General features: G+C 38.7%; 1 long non-coding RNA gene across 1 annotated transcript; it reads right to left on the reverse strand.

The window, feature by feature from the left end:
- Nucleotides 1-8,782: 8,782 nt before the first annotated feature.
- Nucleotides 8,783-10,616, reverse strand: LOC142166598 (uncharacterized). Its single transcript, XR_012697004.1, has 3 exons — nt 10,554-10,616; nt 10,156-10,222; nt 8,783-8,992 (listed from the first exon to the last, which is right to left on the reverse strand). It is a non-coding gene; the product is annotated as an uncharacterized LOC142166598 (long non-coding RNA).
- Between the last annotated feature and the right edge of the window lie 13,728 nt (nt 10,617-24,344).

Consider the following 24,344-nt stretch of genomic DNA (forward strand, 5'->3'; position numbering starts at 1 on the left):
TAGACAATAAATTGATTTTAAAAATCTTTGAAAATTAGAAAAAAATACCAAAACACTTGGACATGCTTATATATGCATATACATGTTATTTTTAAAGCATTGTGTGCAAAAAAATATATAGGAAAAAATTAGGTATCAACAGCAGGGAGGTAAGGCAAGCTCATAAGCAACCTCCCCAACATGCCGCAATATCTTAAAAGGACCAATAAACCTTGAACTCAACTTACCTTTCTTCCCAAACCTCATAACACCCTTCATAGGTGAGACCCGAAGTAGAATCCACTCTCCAACCATATACGAAACATCACGAACCTTCCGGTATGCGTAACTCTTCTGTCTGGAGTAGGATGTACAGAGTCTATCTTGAATCACCTTAACCTTCTCCAAAGTATCATGGACCAGGTCTATGCCCAATAATCTAGCCTCACCCTGCTCAAACCAACCCACCGGGGATCTACACCGCCTACCATATAAAGCCTCGTACGGTGCCATTCAAATGCTGGACTGATAGTTATTGTTGTAGGCAAACTCTGCCAATGGCAAGAACTGATCCCAAGACACTCCAAACTCATTCAGATGAGCACGTAGCATATCCGTAAGAATCTGAATAGTGCGCTCCGACTGTCCGTCCATTTGAGGGTGGAATGTTGTACTCAACTCCACCCGAGTACCCAACTCATGTTGTACGGCCCTCCAGAATCGTGATGTGAACTGAGTGCGTCTATCTGAAATGATGGAAACTAGAAAACCATGCAGACGAACAATCTCCCGAATATAAATTTGCCAACCGCTTAGAAGAATAGGTAGTACACACAAGAATGAAGTCTACGGACTTGGTCAGTCGATCCACAATCACCCAAATGGCATCGAACTTTATCAAAATTCGTGGGAGTCCAACTACGAAGGCCATGGTGATCCACTCCCACTTCCACTCCGAAATCTCTATCTGCTGAAGCAACCCACCCGGTCTCTGGTACTCATACTTCACCTGATGACAATTGAGGCACCGAGCTATAAACCCAACTATATCTTTCTTCATCCGCCACCACCAATAGCGCTGCCTCAAATCCTGGTACATCTTCACGGCACCCAGATGGATGGAATACCGCGAACTGTGAGTCTCCTCTAGAATCAACTCTCAAAGCCCATCAACATTGGGTACATATACCTGACCTTGTATCCTCAATACCCCTTCAAGGCCAATCCTCGAGGCATCACAATAGATAGTATAAAACCTTGAACCTATAGGCAATATCAAAACTGGGGCTGTAGTCAAAGCTATCTTGAGCTTCTGAAAGCTCGGCTCACACTCTTCCGTCCACTGGAACGGAGAACCCTTCTGGGTCAACCTGGAATAGGGGTTGCAATAGATGAAACCCCCCCAACAAATTGATGGTAATAAACTAGAAAGCCAAGAAAATTGCGGATCTCTGTAGCTGAGGATGGTCTGGGCCAACTCTACACTGTTTCCACTTTCTTCGAATCCACCTGAATACTCTCACTTGATACCGCGTGGCCTAAGAATGCCACGAAATCCAACCAAAACTCACATTTCAAGAACTTTGCATATAACTTCTTTTCCCTCAAAGTCTGAAGCATTGTCCTCAGGTGCTGCTTATGATCTTCCTGACTCCGAAAATACACTAGAATATTATCAATAAAGACAATGACGAACAATTCAAGATATGGCCGGAACACACTGTGCATCAAATGCATGAAGGTTGCTGGGGCATTGGTCAGCCCAAATGACATAACAAGGAACTCGTAATGACCATACCGAGTCCTAAAAGCAGTTTTCGGGATATCTGCCTCCTGAATCTTCAACTGATGGTAACCTGAACGCAAGTCAATCTTAAAAAATACTTATGCACCCGGTAACTGGTCAAACAGATCATCAATACGGGGCAAATGATAACGGTTCTGCACTGTAACTTTGTTCAACTGGTAATAATCAATGCACATATGCATAGAACCATTATTCTTCCTAATAAACAAGACAAGAGAACCCCAAGGTGATACAATAAAACCCTTATCAATCAATTCCTATAACTGATCCTTCAACTCCTTCAACTCAGGAGGATCCATACGATACAGAGGAATAGAAATAGGTTGAGTGCCCGACAATAGATCAATGCCAAAATCAATATCTCTATCGGGTGGCATTACCGGAAGATCAGCTGGAAACAATCAAGAAAAATCTCGTACTACTAGGACTAAATCAACCGTAGGGGTATCAATACTGACATCTCTTACATAGGCTAGATACGCATCACACCCCTTCTCAAACATACGCTGAGCCTTAAGGAATGAAATAACTCTACTGAAGTATGATTTAAGGTACCCCTCTATTCTACTCGCAGTACACATGGCATAGCTAGCGTCACGGTTTTAGAGTGACAATCAAGAATAGCATAATGTGGCGACAACCAGCCCATGCCCAAAATAACATCAAATCTACCATGTTGAGCAAAAATAAATTGGCAATGGTCTCAAAACCACTAAGACCAAACTGATAAATGCGGTTTATAATAAGAGAATCTCCCACAGGAGTAGAAACATAAATAGGGGAACTCAAAGAATCCCGAGATATGCCCAAATACGGGGCAAAATAAGAAGACACGTAAGAATAAGTGGAGCCCGGATCAAATAAAATCGATGCATCTCTATGACAAACCAGGACAATACCTGTGATAATAGAATTGGGTGTGACAACCTCGGTACGGGAAGGAATGGCATAATATTTGGTCTGGCCTCCCCCTCCAGGGCAACCTCTACCTCCCCAACCTCCACCTCTAGCTGGCTGAGCAGGTGGAGTAGCAACTAGAGATGTAAACATAGCCTGAGAACTTTGCAGGGCACGTTGTAGCTAAGAAGTCTGTGGAGGTGCACTCCTCCCAAGTCTAGGGCAATCCTCACCAAATGGCGTGTGTCACCACACTCAAAACAAGCTTTGGAAGGAAGTGGAGGCTATGACTGGCTCGGGCCAGGTCTGCTGGACTGACCTCTAAAAGCACCTCGCGCAGGAGGCGCACTAGATACTGGAGGTGCATATTAAGGCTCCTATAGCCTAAGAGCAGCTGGAATACCACTGGCTGCTGGAAGAGATGAATAAACGGGGATACCTATATAACCCCTACCATGACGATATGCAGTTGGAGCACGAGCACCAGAATAATGGCCGACTCTCGAGACCTCTTGGCCTCCCTCTCCTATCTATCCCTAGCATGCATACCATCAACTCTCCTAGTAATGCTCACCACCTGCTGATAAGAAATATCCATCTCCAACTCATGAGCCATGCTAGACCTGATGCTGGGAATGATCCCCTCAATAAACCGGCGAACCCTCTCGCGAACAGTAGAAACCAAGGCTGGTGCATGTCTAGCAAAACTAATGTAACAGACAGCATACTCTGAGGCAGTCATAGCACCCTGGCGCAAATGATCAAACTATGTGCATGATGCATCCCTGAGGCTCTAAGGAACATACTCTCTCAGGAACATATCTGAAAACAGAGTCCAAGTTAGGGAAACTACCTAATCCGTACTGTCTAACTCATAAGTATGCCACAACTCATAGGCCGCTCCTAGAAGATGGAAAGTAGTGAAGGAAACCCCGCTCGATCTTGATATACCCATGGTACGGAGAATACGATGGCACTCATCTAGAAATCCCAGAGGATCATCCGATGCTAGACCACTGAATACAGGAGGCTTATACTTCTTGAACCTCTCAAGCCTACACTGCTCATCCTCGGAAGTCGCTGCCCTATCCTCGGGCTGATCTAGGACTGCAGGTTGTACAGGAATAATCTCTGGGACCTGATCAACATGCACTCGCTACTCAGGAGCACGGGCGGCGGGAGTCTGTGCTCCTCTCCCGGCCTGAGATATAGCAGCAGCAAGGGGAAGCAACCCTGCTTGAGCTAGAGTGGTGTACATGCTCATGAACTATGTAAGAGTCTCTTGGAGAGCTGAAGTAGTAGTAGCAGTTGGCGTATCAGGTTCCTGGACTCTGGCTGGAACTGCTAGTGGTACCTCGGTGGCAGCTCGCACGGGTGCTCTGGCTGCACCACGTGCGCGTCCTCAGCCTCTACCCTGGCCCCGACCTTTGATGACTCCAGTAGGGGATGCGGGTGCATGATCATCTCTTGTATCACGTGTCCTCACCATCTGTGCAAGAATAGAAGACAGAAGTTTAGAATTTTGGTATAAAATTTCTCGCACGACAAGGAAATAAAATGAAGTGGAATTTTCCTAACAGTTACATAGCCTCTCGTAGATAAGTACAGACATCTCCGTACCGATCCAAGAGACTCTAATAAACCGACTTGTGATTCATGACTCCTATGAACCTAAAGCTCTGATACCAACTTGTCACGATCCAAGCTCGCCCTCTGTGAACTGTCATGACGACACCTAGTCTCTACGACTAGGTAAGCCTAACAATTGCAGAAAAAGAAACAAAATGCAAAAAACACCAATAAAACTGAAGATAAGAAAATATAGAAATGTTTAAAATTCCGCTCGGCATATACTAATACAAGATAGCAAAACTAAACAACTTCCCAAAACCCGGAATCTCATGAAATCACAAGTTGTTGAATAACTACAAGTGTCTAACTCCAGAATATCTAAACAAACATAAATACAGAAGGGCTAATACTATAATAGAGAATGGAAAGGGACTCCTCGGTCTATAGACGCAGAAGATATACCTCGAAGTCTATGGAGAATCACCTTGCCTCAACGGTAGTAGGGCTGAGTCGAAGTACTTGGATCTGCACATGAAAAACATGCACAGAAAGGGCATGAGTACACCATGTTGGTACTCAGTAAGTGCCTAGCCTCACCTCGATAGAGTAGTGACGAGGAAGGTCAGGGCCCTACTGATTATAGCTGAAAAACGAGGTAAAACAGTATAAAATACGACAATATAATTAAATGCTAACATTATGAAGTAACACAGGATAATAAGAATAACAACTGTAATAGAGACAAAATAATCATACAAGGAATACAACTCAACATAAAGATAACAATCAGGGATCTCTTAATATCCTCAATATATATGCTGGGGATCTCTGGGTATCCCGAGGATCTCTTAGTATCCTCAATATATGTGTTGGGGATCTCTTAGTATCCTTAATATACATGCTAGGGATCCCTCAATATCCTGCACTATATTCCAAATCAACATATATGTGCAGGGGATCTCCTTGAATACAAATCCGTAGTCCCAAAGTAAACAGGTAAGGGGATCTCCCGGAATACCGTCCCGTAGTCCCAAAGCAAACACACAGAAGCAATCTGACCTCAAAATCTTGATCAAAATACTAAAATTAGGTCTAAGAACATTTCCAATTTTTCTCCAAACTTTCACCCCAAATTCGAATTTAAAGGATGAACTTAAGCATAGATTCGTGGAAGTTAATCAAAACCGAGTAAGAATTACTTACCCAAAACACCCAGGTGAAAACCCCTGTCAAAATCGCCAATCATGTGCTCCTAAATCAATTTCTAAGGTTTTGAGACTAAACCCTCGATTCTGCCCTTTTTTGACAAGTGAAACTGCATCTACGGCCCTTGGACCGCACCTGCGGTCCCGCTTTTGCAAAGACCAAGTCACACTTGCGACTTTTCATTAAACCCAAATTTCCGCTTTTGCGACTGTCTTTCAGCACCTGCGGTTTCTGGAGCTTGGACCAAATTTTTCTCACCTAGCCGCTTCTACAGTCCCACACATGCAGGTGTGGTTATGATAGGTTCAGTAATCAGATTTTCTGCCTAAGTCCGAAATCAATTTCCGTTAAGCACCCGAAACTCACTCAAGGCCCCTAGGACCTCAACCAAATCTACTAACAAATCCTAAAACATCATTCAAACTCGTTCCAACATTCGGAACGCTCAAAACAACATCAAAATATCAATTTAACATCGGATTCAAGCCTAAGAACTCCAGAAACTCTCAAATTATACTTTCAATCAAAAAGTCTATCAAACCTCGTCCGAATGACCTGATATTTTGCAAACACATCACATTCAACACTAAGAAGATATTCCAACTTCTGGAATTCCATTCCGGCCCCGATATCAAAATCTCACTGTCGAACCGGAAACTTAAAAAATTCAACTTTTGGCATTTCAAGCCTAAATAAGCTACAGACCTCCAAAACACAATCCGAACACGCCCCTAAGCCCGAAATCACCCATCGGAGCTAACGGAACCGACATAATTCCGCTATCTTCATATTGCTCCGTCTACAGTCCAAAATCCAAAACTTAAGCTCTCATTTAGGGACTAAGTACCCCAAAACTCTTCGAAACTCCAGATAAATCCTCCTGATAACTCACAATAGCAGAAACAAGCACGGAGAATGCAATTAATAGGGGATCGGGGCGTTAATCTTTAAAACGACTGGCCAGGTCGCTACATGAGAACTCTCTACAAAACAACATAGGGATCAAGCAACCTCAGGACCCCCCCGCAGGAGATGACCTACCTGATTTGCCTCAAACTGACATCTCTCTATAGCTTTCCACAGTCACAACTACTACGCAATCACTTAACCTTCCTTAGTTCGAACTCAGAACAAGACATGAAAATCTACTTCACTCCATAATTAAACAACATGAAAGATCCCTCAGCACGCCCACAACTTGATCCATTACGTCAAATCAAGACATAAATCAAGTACCCAATAGTCCTTTTTACATCAAGCAAACTCTTCTCGCCACATTCAAACTATATGAATAGATTTTGCAGACACATCATATTCATCCTGTATCCATCTAGCCGCTCATCGAGCCACAGATTCCACTCATAAGGACACTACCAGACGTATATGTCCAAAAGCATATGCTCACATAACCGAATCCCCGTGCTCAAGCTACAGTCAAAACTCGGCCTCAAGTCCTCCAAACTGTCCCATCATTAGCACACCTAAATTACATCTTCGCGCCTCAACCAGTGGATCACAAGCCGTCGATGCATAGTCGATACCGAGCACTCATGTGAGCATACAAATGCGTGTAAGGAACTCAAAGAGTTATGCTTCAAGCTGAATCAATGCCACACGATAAGGAATAAAAGATGGGAAGTATATCCTAATTCTATTGAAATATGAATCACGTCCGGTGATACTAATACTTATATATTAACCATGCAAAGAATATTAGATTGTTTGCATTAACATATATATAATTCTAGGATGACAAAATAAAAAAGGAAAAAATGCATAAGTACCCCCTGACCTATACCCGAATTCCCAATTATACACTTTTTCTTTGCGGGAATCCTATTACTCCCCTAAACTTATTTTAAATGGAGTTATTTGCACCATTAACGCTGTCGTGGCAGAGTGTGTGTATTTCAAAGGGAGAGTGAGAAGCAAGAAAAAACGATTTTCAAATTATTTTTTATTCTTTTTTACCATTTTTCTTACTTTTTTTCCTTTTCCTTTTCCTTTTCCGTTTCCTTTTTCTTTTTCTTTTTTCTTTTACTTTTTTTTCGTTTCTTCTCTAATTCCGGCGGATATTCATTCATCGACGACTTTGTCTAACCGTTTTTCTTCTATTTTTTCTTTTCACACACAAATTAAACTCTCAAAAAGATCTATTCATAAGCAAAGCAAAATACACTCAGATTTGGGGGAAAAAATTCATCATCGAAAAACCTTCCCACGCCGGAAAAAAATGAAGTATTGAAATTTTAACTGGAAAAAGTTTTCTCAGCTTATATTCGTTTTTATTTCTTTTACTCTTCCTCCCACACATAAATTACACTTAGATCGGGATAAAAATCTGTCGCCGAAAAAAAATGGTGTTTGTGAAATTCCGACAACCACCATTTTATGCCGTCGGTGACCAAAACAAAAAGAAATTCACCGAAAAAAATGGTGTTTGTGAAATTCCGACGACCACCATTTTATGCCGCTGGTGACCAAAACAAAAAGAAAGAGAATTAAATAACCAAAAAAATGATAATAATAAGAAAGAAGAAAAATGGATAAGAAAAAGAAGAAAGAATAAAAAAAGTACTAAAAATACATGTGGGGGTGCGTGTAGCTCATCATTTGCCAAGAATTTGGTTGCCAGCTTTAAGGGTACAAATAATTACATTTAAAACAAGGTTAGGGGGGTAATAGGATTCCCGCAAAGAAAAAGTGTGTAGTTGAGAATCCAGGTATAGGTCAGAGGTTTAAGCATTTTCCCAATAAAATAATTTTTATAATGCATATACGCTAAAGATCATCTTATCTTGGTAAGAAAAATATTGTTGATGGCTCTGTCTATTATACAACCACCAATAGTTGCCATGAGATCTTTCTTATATTTTTGTAGTGCCAATAGTTTCATTTGACTACCTTCAGCATTTCATCATCCATGAAAGAAATATATTTCTTGCGACTATTATTATACATGAACATTCAGCTTACGCGTTAAAATGTTTCTACAGCATGATACTTCATATTTATAAGAGAAGGAAATTGGAATTGGAAGTCTATGCAAGGTCATGATTCTATTGCACAATGTTAAATTGTCCAAGTGGATAATACATTTAATAGTTGACTTCAAAATCCTAAAAATTAGATCAATCCCTAAATATACCGCAATTCCGGTCGTGATGGCACCCAACACGATGCTAGGCAAGCCCGACCAATTACCACTCACAATCCCTTCTTATTAGAATTCATTACCAATTTTCAGAAATAGATACCAATTTAATATAAGTAGAAGTCTGAAATAAAAGATTGAAATATACGGAAAGCCATAATGAAATCTCTACAAATGCCCAATGATCTGGTGTCACAAGTTTGAGCCTCTAATACAAGGTTTCAACAGCCTAATGCAGAAATATGTCTAAAATGCAAAATAGTAAAGAAAGATAGAGGGAGAAATCGGGTTTACGGACGCCATGCAGCTACCTCGATAACTCCAATGAAAAACTGAACGGCAGGAAAGCTTGCTCTACATCTCAGGGACACCTGTACCTGCACACATGGTGCAGGGAGTAATGTGAGTACTCCGACCCAGTGAGTAATAACAATAAATAATGGATGACGGTATGAAATCACGTAAAGACACTAAGCAGTTCTATATCAAAGTAGTAAAACCATTTAAAGAGCAAGTAGTAAAGAAAATTGAATGAAACTCTTTGAACCAGGTGAAAACAGGTAGTTTGACAGGCATTAATCCAGTATAAATCCGCTCCTCGAGCATTTCTGTTTATTTACTTATTTCTTACCCTCAATACTCAATTCATATACTTCTCACAATAACCGAAATTGAAACATATATATATACCGCTGCGACGTACAGTCCGCTCCTCGAGCATTTCTGTTTATTTACTTATTTCTTACCCTCAATACTCAATTCATATACTTCTCACAATAACCGAAATTGAAACATATATATATACCGCTGCGACGTACAGCCCGATCCGTATATCGATGTGGCGCACAGCTCGATCCATAATAATAATAGTCAACTCGTTGTGGCGTACAGCCCGATCCATAATAATAATAGTCAATTGCGCTCACTGGGGGTGTGCAGACTCGGGAGGGGCTCCTACACCCCAAGCGCTATATTGTTGCAGCGTGCAGCCCAATCTATATATATATTTACATATTTGTCGCGGTGCGCAACCCGGTTCATATAAGTATTTGCTGCGGCGTGCAGCCTGATCCAATATCATATATAATATCCTCACTATTGGGTCCTCAACCCCTCTCAGTCATTATAATCACAGCCTCTCGGGCACAATAATATAAGGTAGGGATCTCAGCCCACATATTTCTTTCATTTATGATTAACATTTCATAACCCGGTTCATATCATTTTTAAACAATTAGAAACATGACTGAGGATATGATTTTTAGCAAATAAGTGAGGAAAACCAGTCAAAAATCCCATAAGGGTTCTACAGGTCGGCACAAGGCCCCAAACATGGCAACTAGCCCAAGTCATGATGACAATACATAAGTCTCATTCAAAATGTAGTGAAAATATCAATTGGGATGGACCAAGTCATAATCTCCAGTAGCAATGAACCCCACGCTCATAACGCAGCATGTGTCTCATCACAGTATAGCACTACGCTGTGCAAAATCCGGGTTTTCAAACCCTCAGGACATCATTTAAAATTATTACTCACCTCGAACCGGCTAATTCTTTAGCTCGCGATGCCTTTGCCCCTCAATTGGCCTCCACGCGCGTTGAATCTATCCAAAATAAAAATAAATACGTCATAATATGCTAAGGGAACAAAGCCCAAGCAAAAACAATCAAAAAACATGAAAAATCCCGAAATTAGCAAAATCCGAGCCCTGGGCCCACTTCTCGAAATTCAGAAATTTTTACATCAACGGGTTCCTTATCTCCCCACGAGTTCATACATACCAAAAGTTCTCAAATCCAACCCCAAATGGTCCTCCAAATCCCCAATCAAAATCTCAAAATCTCAAGCCCTATTTCTTCCATTTTTAGCAAGAATTCAATGATTTTCTAGGTGGATTTCATAATATAAATGAATTTTAGGTCCGAAAGTCTTACCTCCAAACGTTTCTCCATGAATCCCTCTTCAATCTCCTTCAAAAAGCTCTCAAAATGATCAACTATGGGTGAAAAATGGACCCAAATCGCGGACAAAAAGACATAAAAACATTCTGCCCAGGCTTCATCGAGGTGTACCTTGCGCTGTAAAGGTTGTACATCCTCTTACCATTTTCCCAGCTGTACATCTTCTGTTAAAATGCCTATAACTCCTTGTGGAAATATCCAAATGACAAACGATTTAAATATTTAAAAACTAGACTCGAAGATCTTTCATTTAATAGGTTACACACCGTATAACGCTTTATATATTCCGAGATATGAGCTTCTAAAGTGTATCAGAAAATTCTGTCAAAACTGATCCATCAGCCATATTCGATCCATCATTACTTTCTAATAGAATATCCAAATCCTGAATGGTTGAACTTTCTGGAAACTAGAATGCAAGGGATACAACTTTCATGTTTTGCACTTTTTCTGATTCCTTATATATTGCTCGATATGAGCTTCCAAACTAGGCTTCTCGCACCAGAATTTTTTTGGTGCACACCTGAAGCTCAAAAAAAAAAAGCAACTTTTCCAAAAATGAAATAGTCCGTTTAACCACCCGAAACTCACCCGAGGCCACTGGGACCTCAACCAAACATGCCAACATATCCCATAATATTATTCAAACTTTTTCCAACCCCCGGAACACTCAAAACAACATCACAACACCAGATTCGCATCGGATTCAAGCCCAAGAATTTCAAAATCTTCTAAATCACTATCTTGATAAAAAAACCCAACCAAACCACGTCCGAATGACATGGAATTTTTCACACATATCCCAAATGAAATAGCTTAACTACTGCAACTCTCGAAATTCTATTCCGACCCCTATATCAAAATCTCACCTATCAACCGGAAAATGCCAAAATATCAACTTTACCAATTCAAGCCTAAATCTACTACGAACCTCCAAAACTCCTTCTAATCACGCTCCTAAGTCATAAATCACCTCCCAAAGCTAACCGAACCATCGGAACTCACATCCGAGCCCTCTAACACATAAGTCAACATCCGGTTGATTTTTCCAACTTAAGTTTCCTTAAAAGAGACCAAGTGTCTCAAACCTTACCAAATTCATTCCGGAATGACTTCAAATTTTGCACACATGTCACATTCGATATTACAGACCTACTTCAATTTCCAGAATCAGAATCCGACCCCGATATCAAAAAGTCAACTCTCGGTCAAACTTCTCAAAAGCCTTCAAATTTCTAACTTTCGCCAAAATGCGTCAAATTGTCCTACGGACTTCCAAATCCAAAACCGAACATGATCCTAAGCCCAAAACACCATACGAAACTATTGGAATCATCAAAATTCTATTCTGGGGTCTTTTGCTCAAAAGTCAAATCTCCAGTCAAACTTAAGAAATCTTTAGCCTTAGATTTTTAGATTCCGTTAAATGGCGATAATTTGAGTTAGGGACCTCCGAATTCGATTTCGGGCATATGACCAAGTCCCAAATCACGATACGGAACTACCGGAATGGTCAGAACTTGGATCCGGATTCGTTTGCTCAAAATATTGACCGAAGTCAACTCAGTTGAGTTTTAAAGCTCTAATTCACAATTTAATCCATTTTTCACATAAAACCTTCCGAAAAATTATATGGACTGCGCACGCAAGTCGAGAAATTATTGATATCGCTTTTCAAGGTCTTAAATACAGAGATAGTTATTTAATTTAAAGGTGACATTTTGGGTCATCACATTTTCCACCTCTAAAATAAATGTTCGTCCTCGAACGTACTAAGAATTATTCTCAGGTTGCCAAATTGATCATTTTACTTTTACATAAATATTCGCGGTTGATCCCACATTACCGCATTTAACATAAGTCTGACAATACCATTTCAATTGAGATTATTTCCTTTATCCATATTTGTAAACTTGAAGACCAAATTTCATACACTCCAATCATTTCGAGAAAGGTCTGATTTTCACGTCAACACATGATATTAGTCTCGACTGGCTATAGAAACTCATGCCTACGCACCCATCAAATATGGAGTATTACATTCTCCCCTACTTAGGGTCATTCGTCCTCAAATGAGAAGTAGAGTCCGTCCTCAAACACATAATATAACTTATCTCTTTCTTTGCACATCTCAATATCCCAAATTTTTCTAACTCCCAATTTTTTTTCCAGAAATTTCTGCAGAGTCTCCCCTGTAATTGGGCATATCCACCTGTCGGAGTAACACCAAAATAAACTCCTAACAACATGTACACAACCCAGCAAAGCACCATAAAGTATATAGCAATAACACTAATCTCCGCATTACAAGAACGACATTATCACAATGATATTCATACAATATTTTTTTTCACCACAAGGACCTCGTCCTCATATAACATCTACCGCGGCTTGTAGCCCTGTTTAAATATTTTACATTATATAAAACACGAGGATCTCATCCTCAACTGTGTACCACAAGTAATATGCACATCGTGCCAAATTGGAACATTCCATTTTTTTCTTTTGAATAATTTTCCGTTTAACAAAATTTCAACACATAATGATGGACATAGCTATTTCCATCGAATCTCCCAACAGGAGTATTCACATAAGCAGATTTCAGAATTACGAAGCTCACTCATAAGTGGAGCACAATAGGAGGACTTGCCTCGATACTCGGAACCGAATCAAGTTAACAAAATTGTTACTTTATAATAATTCGAGACCATACTTGTAACAACACCATCTGGTGTTGCGACCTCAGTCATACCATAGAAAATATATCAACGGCTCGGTCTCCACCTCTAGGAGTCTCACCTCCACCTCTAACATCCTACCCCCTACCTCTGGTTGGTCATGTAGGTGGAGTAGTAATTGTAATGGGGCATGTAGCCTGAGTGCTTTTACAAAATATGTTTCTCCCAAGTCTAGGACAATTTTCCCATGATGTGCCTAGTAATACCACATTCATAACAATCCCTTTGAGGGTTCGGCTGCTCATACTGAATCTATTTTAGATAACTAGAATAACCATTTTATGAACCCCGTGGCGGTGGTGCATTAAAAGAATTTTCTGGAGCACCCCAAGTAATCAGATATATTGACTGGGATGGCCGACTGCCCGAGCCCCTATCATAATGATTTGTAGTTGTAGAGTTGGATCCGCTGAATCCTCTAAAACCTCGAGACCTCTTGGTCTTCTTAGGTTTTTTTTATCCAGAATACATTCTAATATTTTGGCAATTTCTACCACTAGCCGAAATGAAGCATCAACCTGTAGCTTCCCGGGTTTTACTAAATTTCAAAATCATAATTGAGTCCTTTAATGAGTCTGTGGACTTGCTCTCGGGCTTAGGAACCAAAGTAGGAGTATGACGGCTAACTTATAAAACCTGATGACATATTCTGACACTGTCATGGTGACCTGTTACAACCGTCCAGACCACATATTACAGGAATCTGGGAGACAAACTCCTTCAAAAACATTTATGAGAACTGAGCTGAGTAGGTGGTGTTGCATTAGCTAGTTTGCCTTCTTCATAGGCTTGCCACAAACACCGGCGGCTAATTTCTTCTTTTGCTATGTTGATTCAACACTGCTGAGCTAACATATTTATTCGTATACTCTTCGATTCTTATTTAGGGTAACTCTTTCCCCCCAATTATATACAATAATCACAAAAGTATAGCTCCATCAAGATAAATCTTGGCACGAACTACATAGTCCAGAAGATCGTCAACCACTGTACTTCCTTTGAAGCACCCAAAATCTGCAACCTTGACTTCCACACTGAGCAGACCTTCTATAAATTTATATTTGTTTTTCTAACTCCTTTGATACTGAAGTATTGGATTATTAAGGAGGCAGAGATACTGCAAGTCCTAACCTTATCCCCTGCATGTCTCAGGCCTTAAATATGTGTAAATTATTGGGGAGCCTTTCAGTACCATATATATATACATTTCATATATATACACACATTTCAGGTCAAGAATGATATAACATATGACCATTCGGTCCATTCATTGATAGTATACATCCCCATTTGGCGCGAAGTCATGGGTCACAATGTCCAATAATCCATAATGTTGTCCTTTGTAACTCATATAAATCAACCTGACGTCAAGGTCCGTTGCACCCCTGCATGATTCACTGGGTGATTTTCTTAATACGTCCGCATCTTCAGACGAAACTATAACAAATCTAGTAAATACCTAATGTTTCTACCACCTCTTGGCGGAACCCGTCATCTGAAACACAGAAAAATAAACCCCTATTTCTTTCAACTATTCCCATATTTTGCAATACTTCATGGCAGCCGTTCAGAAAATCATGTGGGTCCTCAGAAGGTGTACCACTAAAATGGACTTGAAATAGCTAGGTAAACTTATCCATTCTCAGCAAAGCCTCAAAAGACAAGGCGTCATGTCAACGGCTTGTGCCGCAATAACTAGTTGACTGCTCCAACTATATGAGATTAAGCTAAATCCTTCATAAGCTCATGCAACACAACCCATCTAATTCCTCAAACCATTTGCAAATCTCGCATTCACCCTCATACCAGTCAATCTAACTCATAAAACAACATGAAGACCTACTCCACTCCACAACTAAACTACACGAGAGGTCCTTCAACATATCCATAGCTCGAGGTCATACGTCAACTCAAGACGGAAGTCAAACACCCAATAGTCCTTACAAGGTTATCTCTACAAATGCCCAATGATCTGGTGTCACAAGTTTAAGCCTCTAATACAAGGTTTCAACAGCCTAATGTAGAAATATGTCTAAAATGCGGAATAGTAAAGAAAGATAGAGGGAGAAATCGGGTCTGTGGACGCCATGCATCTACCTCGATAACTCTGATGAAAACCTGAACAGCAGGAAAGCTCGCTCTACACCTCAGGGACACTTGTACCTGCACACACGATGCCGGGAGTAATGTGAGTACTCCGACCCAGTGAGTTATAATAATAAATAATGGCTGACGGTATGAAATCACGTAAAGGCACTAAGTAGTTCTATATCAAAGTAGTAAAACCATTTAAAGAGCAAGTAGTAAAGAAAATTGAATGGAACTCTTTGAACCAGTTGAAACAGGTAGTTTGACAGGCATTAATCCAGTATAAATCCGCTCTTCGAGCATTTCTGTTCATTTACTTATTTCTTACCCTCAACACTCAATTTATATACTTCTCACAATAACAAAATCGAAACATATATATATACCGCTACGGCGTGCAGCCCGATCTATATATCGTTGTGGCGCACAGCCCGATCCATAATAATAATAGTCAACTGCGCTCACTGGGGGTGTGCAGACTCCGGAGGGACTCCTACAGCCCAAGCGCTATATTGCTGCGGCATGCAACCCGATCCATATATATACATATTTGCTGCGGCGCGCAGCCCGATCCATATAAGTATTTGTTGCGGCATGCAGCCCGATCCAATATCATATATAATATCCTCACTATTGGGTCCTCAACCCCTCTCAGTCATTATAATCACAACCTCTCCGGCAAAATAATATAAGGTAGGGATCTCAGCCCACATATTTCTTTCATTTATGATTAACATTTTATAACCCGGTTCATATCATTTTTAAACAATAAGAAACATGACTGAGGATATGATTTTTAGGAAATAAGTGAGGAAAACCAGTCAAAAATCCCATAAGGGTTCTACAGGTCGGCACAAGGCCCCAAACATGGCGACTAGCCCAAGTCATGATGACAATACATAAGTCTCAGTCAAAATGTAGTGAAACTATCAATTGGGATGAACCAAGTCGCAATCCCCAGTAGCAATGAACCCCACGCTCATAACGCAGCGTGTGTCTCATCTCAGTATAGCACTACGTTGTGCAAAATCCGGGTTTTCAAACCCTCAGGACATCATTTAAAATCATTAATCACCTCGAACCAGCTAATTCTTTAGCTCGCGACGCCTTTGCCCCTCGAATTGGCCTCCACGTGTGTCGAATCTATCCAAAATCAGAACGAATATGTCATAATATGATAAGGGAACAAAGCCCAATCAAAACAATCGAAAAATACCAAAATTCTCGAGATTAGCAAAAACCCGAGCCCCGAGCTCACTTCTCGAAATTCAGAAATTTTTACATCAACGGGTTCCGTATTTCCCCACGAGTTCATACATACCAAAAGTTCTCAAATCCGACCCCAAATGGTCCTCCAAATCCCCAATCAAAATCTCAAAATCCCAAGCTCTATTTCTTCCATTTTTAGCAAGAATTCAATGATTTTCTAGGTGGATTTCACAATATAAATGAGTTTTAGGTCCGAAATTCTTACCTCCAAACGTTTCTCCTTGAATCTCTCTTCAATATCCTTTAAAAAGCTCTCAAAATGATCAATTATGGCAGAAAAATGGACCCAAATCGCGGACAAGAGGACTTAAAAACATTCTGCCCAAGCTTTATCAAGGTGTACCTTGCGCTGTACAGGTTGTACATCCTCTTACCATTTTCCCTGCTGTACATCTTCTGTTAAAGTGCCTATAATCCTTGTGGAAATATCCAAATATACAAACAGTTTAAATATTTAAAAACTAGACTCGAATATCTTTCATTTGATAGGTTGTACACCATATAACGCTTCTTATATTCCGAGATATGAGCTTCTAAAATGCATCAGAAAATTCTGTCAAACCTGATCTATCAGCCATATTGGATCTATCATAACTTTCTGATAGAATATCCAAATCCTAAATGGTTGAACTTTCTTGAACCTAGAACACAAGGGCTACAACTTTCATGTTTTGCACTTTTTCCGATTCCTTATATATTGCATGATGTGAGCTTCCAAACTAGACTCATCGCATCAGAATTTTTCTGGTGCACACCTGAAGCTCAAAAAAAAAATCTACAACTTTTCCAAAGATGAAATAGTCCGTTTAACCACTCGAAACTCACCTAAGGCCACTTGGACCTCAACTAAACATGCCAACATATCACATAACATCATTCAAACTTGTTTCAACTCTCGGAACGCTTAAAACGACATCACAACACCAAATTCGCATCGGATTCAAGCCTAAGAATTTCAAAATCTTCTAAATCACTCTCTTGATAAAAAACCCAACCAAACCATGTCCGAATGATATGAAGTTTTGCACACATATCCCAAATGACATAACGGAACTACTGAAACTCTCGGAATTCTATTCCGACCCCTATATCAAAATCTCACATATTAACCGGAAAATGCCAAAATATCAACTTCGCCAATTCAAGCCTAAATCTACTATGAACCTCCAAAACTCCTTCCAATCACGCTCCTAAGTCATAAATCACCTCCCGAATCTAACCGAATCATCAGAACTCACATCTGAGCCCTCTAACATATAAGTCAACATCCGGTTGACTTTTCCAACTTAAGCTTCCTTAAAAGAGACTAAGTATTTCAATCCTTACCAAAATCATTCCTGAATGACTTCAAATTTTGCACACAAGTCACATTCGATATTACGGACTTACTCCAACTTTCGGAATCAGAATCCGACCCCGATATCAAAAAGTTAACTCTCGGTCAAACTTCTCAAAAACCTTCAAATTTTTAACTTTTGCCAAAATGCGTCAAATTGTCCTACGGACTTCCAAATCCAAATCCGAACATGCTCCTAAGCCCAAAACACCATACGAAACTATTGGAATCATCAAAATTCCATTCCGGGGTCGTTTGCTCAAAAGTCAAATCTCCAGTCAAACTTAAGAAATCTTTAGCCTTAGATTTCTAGATTCCGTTAAATGGCGATAATTTGAGTTAGGGACCTCCGAATTCAATTTTGGGCATATGACCAAGTCCCAAATCACGGTATGGAACTACCGGAATGGTCAGAACTTGACTCCGGGTTCGTTTGCTCAAAATATTGACCGAAGTCAACTCAGTTGAGTTTTAAAGCTCTAATTCACAATTTAATCCATTTTTCACATAAAAACCTTCCGGAAAATTATATGGACTGCGCACGCAAGTCGAGAAATTATTGATATCACTTTTCAAGGTCTTAAAATACCAAGATAGTTATTTAATTTAAAGGTGACATTTTGGGTCATCACAAAATAGTATAGTTTAATATTCTTGAAATAAAAATAAGCAAATTGAATTCCAATAATTAGGTATTTATTTATGGGATAGCTTTGTAAATTCACCCGTCAAAGAAATTTGAATTTGTGTCAACTTCCTCCAAGAAGAACGTGTATGGAAGATAGTTACTAGTTCTAAATGTATTATTTTTAAGATTTTTTTCCGAAAAGTAAATAAGAATCAAATAAGGATTTTTAAGGTGTATCCTAAAAGTAATAAGATTACCAGACTAAAGATATTTACTTGTTCAATTTTATATGAATTAGACATCCCGAAAGTAATTATACTAATAGGATTCTTAAAGGTAATCATGTAGGATTTCTAACGTGTAATATTATGTCCTAAAACTAATAGGATTATAAGGCTAATATCTGGAATTCCGGTTATGTCCTTTTATTATGAGTTATTATGCTTAATATTATAAGGTTATTTTTGTAAACCGACATTGTATTCATGCTTTTATAGTAATATAGATATAAATATAGATATGAAAAAAGTATATATATATATATATATATATATATATATACACGTTTTTTTAGTGTCATCACATCTTAGCTTGTACCATCACGTATTGGGTCCATGAATTGAATTTGGACAAACATTTACTTACCACTAATGTTTCTATCATATCAATAAATATATCACATCAATAAAAAAACGTGCTATGATTTTTCTCGATGAGTCAAATGACAGAAATCCCCCTGGGGAAGGGACAATTTTTGTGTGTGGGTGGGGGGGGGGGGGGGCAAGGAGGGGGGATATATTTATGCCAAGCTCTGTAACCCAGTGAGCGCAGTCGACTATAAATACATGGATCGGGTTGCATGCTGCGACAAACCAAGGCGGGATATATATATATATATATATATATATATATATATATATATATATATATATATATATGAGCGTAGGCTCGTTGCGGCGTGCAACCCGATCCATGTATTTATAAAACCCCCAGTAAGCGCAGTCGACTATAAATACATGGATCGGGTTGCACGCCCCAACGAGCCTTAGGGATATATATATATGTATGTATATATATATATATATGAATCGAATTGCACGCCGCAATGAGTATTACACGGTGCCGAGTGGGTGATTATTTATGTATATATACCCGGAGATGGATCTTCTCCATGAGGCTGGTTTGGCCTATTTTTCCTCGGTACTGGGTGACTTATAGTCAGTTATGTATATATTCTGGGATGGATCTTTTTTGGGCCGTATGGGCCATATACAGTACCGAGTGGTTGATGATAATGAGTGAAAAGTGTGATATCGAGAGATTAAGTACTCTGAGAGTGTGAGTACATGATTCATCTCTGAGATACATGACATTGGCATGCATATATGACTTACATGCATCGAGTCGCATTTTCCTCATGTTGTACGCTATCATGTCATCCATGACATTTTTACGCACATTGATACATGGTCGTATAGAGGTATCTCACACTTGCTATTTGGAAAGAAAATGAAACATCTTATTTATTGTGGAAAGGATTTTTGAAAAAGAAAATATAGATTTTTAAACTATCTCATACTTCTCGACATTTTTGGTAAAGAAATTGAGTTTTCACTGATATTCTTGAAGGCGGAACTATTTTGGAAAAATTGTGAAAAGGCGGAACATTTTATCTCTAAGTTACTTCCTTATTATATGCTTTATATTGTTATGCACTGTTATTGGATATTGGTGTTGGACCCGACCTATGTTCCAGCTCGTCACTGCTTTCAACCTAAGTTTGGGTTTGTTACTTATTGAGTATATGGGTCGGTTGTACTCATACTAAACTTCATGTACATTGTGTGTAGATTTCGGATGTCAACGGTGCTGTGTTTGATGGGAGCTGACTTGGAAGAAGTATTGGCGTCACTGTTATAGCTGCCTCTTGTTCATGGTAGACTTAGAATTTTAAACTCTGTTTATTTATTTGTTAAACGGATGATGTACTTTCTTCATATCAGTTTTGTAAACTCTATTCTTAGAAGCTCATGATTTGTACTACCAGTCCTTGGGAGGTATATAAGAGATCATTTATTTTTCCTCAGTATGTTATATTTGTATTGGACTTGATGAGTTAGCTTACCTAGTGGGATGGGTTAGGTACAATCACGACTAATTGAATTTTAGGCTGCGACAAATATATATAATTGTCCTTCATTTAAGGAAAGTTAAATATAAAAACAACTTAGGCTAGATAAAAGAGAGGCTGTGGCCTTTGTACAATTAACACCACATGGCTTGTTGAGAACCAGGGCCCAGCATAAAGCAAAGGTCTTAGGTCGGCTCTAGCGGAGCTAAAGCAAAGGTTTTAAGTCGGTGGCGAAAGGAGGATTTTTACCAAAAGAATTTAATAAATAAAAAAATTAAGTGAATTCAAGACCCCATATATATATATATATACACGTTTTTTTAGTGTCATCACATCTTAGCTTGTACCATCACGTATTGGGTCCATGAATTGATTTTGGACAAACATTTACTTACCACTAATGTTTCTATTATATCAATAAATATATCACATCAATAAAGAAAAGTGCTATGATTTTTTTTTGAATGAGTCAAATGACAGAAATCCCCCTAGGGGAGGGACAGTTTTTGTGTGTGCGCGTGTGAGAGGGGGGGGGGGAGGGGGGCAAGGATGGGGAATATATTTATGCCAAGCTTTGTAACCTTTGTGATCAAGTATATGGTCCAAAATTAATTTATAGGGGAGGCTTAACGATATTTATTGCCTAAATTCGAACGTTGACAAAAGATTTTAATTTTTTTTAAAATATATATATATGTTTAATTAAGTATATTTTTCTAGCTTCAACGTTATTAAATTTTTTGTAATAATTTTTTTTCCAATTGATAATATAGGTAATCAATTTGAAAACCGCCTACTTTATAAAAAAAATCTTTTTGTTGCTTTTAATACTTGATGCAATACTTGAACTTTCAAAGAGAAACAAAAAAGAATCTCAATTTACTTTATTTTTAATTTGGTTCTTGATTCTTTTTTTTAATTTTTTTTTATAAAAGCAGTAAAAACTTCAAGTGGCTCTTGTCTATTTTTTTTTATGAATTATTTTTTTTAAAAAAATTTAAGCGTTAAGTGAAACAGTACAATTTTTATAAGAGAGGAAAAAAATAGTTTTCATGATTATTTCAAAGATTAAGACAAGAGGGGTTGCTCTGATGGTAAGCAGCTTCCACTTCCAACCAAGAGGTTGTGAGTTCGAGTTTCCTCAAGAGCAAGGTGGAAAGTTCTTGGAGGGAAGGATGTCGGGGGTCTATTTGGAAATAGCCTCTCTACCCTAGGGTAAGGGTAAGGTATGCGTACGCACTACCCTCCCCATACCCCACTAAATGAGATTATACTGGGTTGTTGTTGTTGTTCAAAGATTGAGTATTATTTTAGGAAATAAAAATAGTAATTTGGACAAGAAATTACTTTTTGGAGATCTTGCTTTATGAAAGTGGATTTTTTTCTACTATTTTGACAAGTGACCCAAATTTTGACTTTGTTTATCTTTTGGCTTTCTCATCATACTAAAACGCGTAAAACAAATTGCTCCTTTCCTGCCAAAACAAGAATAGACAAGAGCCACTTGAAGTTTTTACTGCCTTTATAAAAATAAAAAATATAAAATCAAGAACCAATTAAAAATAAAGTAAATTGTGATTCTTTTTTGTTTCTCTTTGAAATTTCAAGTATTGCATCAAGTTTTAGAAGCAACAATTTTTTTTTTGATAAAGTAGGTGGTTATCAAATTAATTACCTATGTTATCAATTGGAAAAAAAAGTATTACAAAATATTTAAGAACTTTGAAGCTAGAAAAATAGACTTAATTAAATGTGTACATATTTTAAAAAAAATTAAAATCTTTCGTTAAAGTTCGGCTTTAGGCCACAATTATCGTTAAGACGCCCCAATACCGGAGGAGGGGAGAGGATTTTTGTCATTTGACTCATCGAGAAAAATCATAGCACGTTTTTTAAGTGGCATCACATCTTGGCTTCTAGTAGGGATGGCAATGGGGCGGGGTGGGGCGGGTGCAGGGCGGCTACGAGGCGGGTTTGGCAAAACCCACAAAAATTTCAACCCGCCCCGGCCCGCCCCGCATAGTTATTTTTTTAAATTTTCAACCCTCCCCGCTCGCCCCACTTAATTTTATTTAAATTTTTTTCTATAACAAACCAGTTTGATATTTTATTATTTTATAAAATGGAGAGTTTAATAGAATCAAATAAACATAAAATTGAGAGAGTATTATGCCAGTCTTCCAAAATAAACTAGTTGTCCATGTCAGGAAAAGCATGAGAAATTGAGAAAGTGCCGGCAATAAAATCGAACTATACATATAGTTATTCTATAATATTTATGTATGTATAATTCTATATGCATAATATATTATTATAGCAAAAACAAATCTACAAAGGATATGTATTACAACGAATATGTATTTTTAAAAAGGATATGTATTTTGTACAAGGTAATTTTAAAAAGGATATGTATGTTCTGCTTTTGCAAAAAATAATGAAAAGTAGAACAAACAAATAAGAGTGAACAATTATTCACAGAGGGAAAAATTAAACAACAGAACTCAAATACTAACTATTGCCACAGTACGTGCTCGGCAACCAATATCAATTCAGCATACTAAGTATTGTCTCGTATTGAACCCGCATTAAACCCACAATATGTTCCGCTTCGCTTTAAAAATTTTAAAATTATTTTAACCCGCCCAGCCCCGCACCTGCATAAGAGTAAACCCTCCCCGCCCCGCATCAAACAAAACCCGCCCCGCCTCGCCTCATTGCCATCCCTATCACGTATTGGGTCCATGAATTGAATTTGGACAAACATTTACTTACAACTGATGTTTATAACACATTAATAAATATATCACAGTATCTGTAAATAAATTTCTCTCACTTGCTAGCTGGTTGTCACGATTCGGAATTTCCATCGTCGAGATCGTGATGGCGCCTAACATTTCACTTGCTAGGCAAGCTAGCGTTAGAACAATTCTACTTCTTTTAACAGTTTAAGTGATAAACGAACTGCGATAACAGATATGTTCTAAGTATAAATGCGGAAGTTAAATAACCAAACGTCTATTACAATTCCCTCAACCTGGTGTCACAAGTGCGCGAGCTTCTAGAATAATACACACAAGGTTCAGAAATAACATAAAGCTGTCCGAAAAGAAGATACACAACTAAGTAAAAACAAGAAGGGGACTTCAGGAGCTGCGTGCACTGAGCAGCTATTCCTCAAGTCTCCGTAAGCTGTCTGATCCGAGCTCTCTAGTAGACGTCACCAGGACCGCCTCCAAAATATGCACAGTGTGCAGAGTGTAGTACAACCGACCTATGTACTGGTAAGTGCCGAGCCTAACCTCGACGAAGTAGTGACGAGGCTAAGGTGAGTCACCTATACTAAAACATGTACGCAATATATAATAATGATAGAATAATTAAAATACAGTACAAAATTAAACAGCCAACAGGAAATGACAACCACATCCTCACAAATAAACTATTGTCGTCCAGAATTACCAATCTTTACCAGTTCAAAAAAATATCGAAAAAACAAGGCAACTCAAGAAATAGAAACATATATATGTTATTGCGGTGCGCAACCCGATCCCACCAGACAGCACATAATCATCCC

The sequence above is a fragment of the Nicotiana tabacum genome, chromosome 11, assembly GCF_000715075.1.
Source record: "Nicotiana tabacum cultivar K326 chromosome 11, ASM71507v2, whole genome shotgun sequence".
In the NCBI taxonomy this organism is placed as follows: Eukaryota; Viridiplantae; Streptophyta; class Magnoliopsida; order Solanales; family Solanaceae; genus Nicotiana; species Nicotiana tabacum.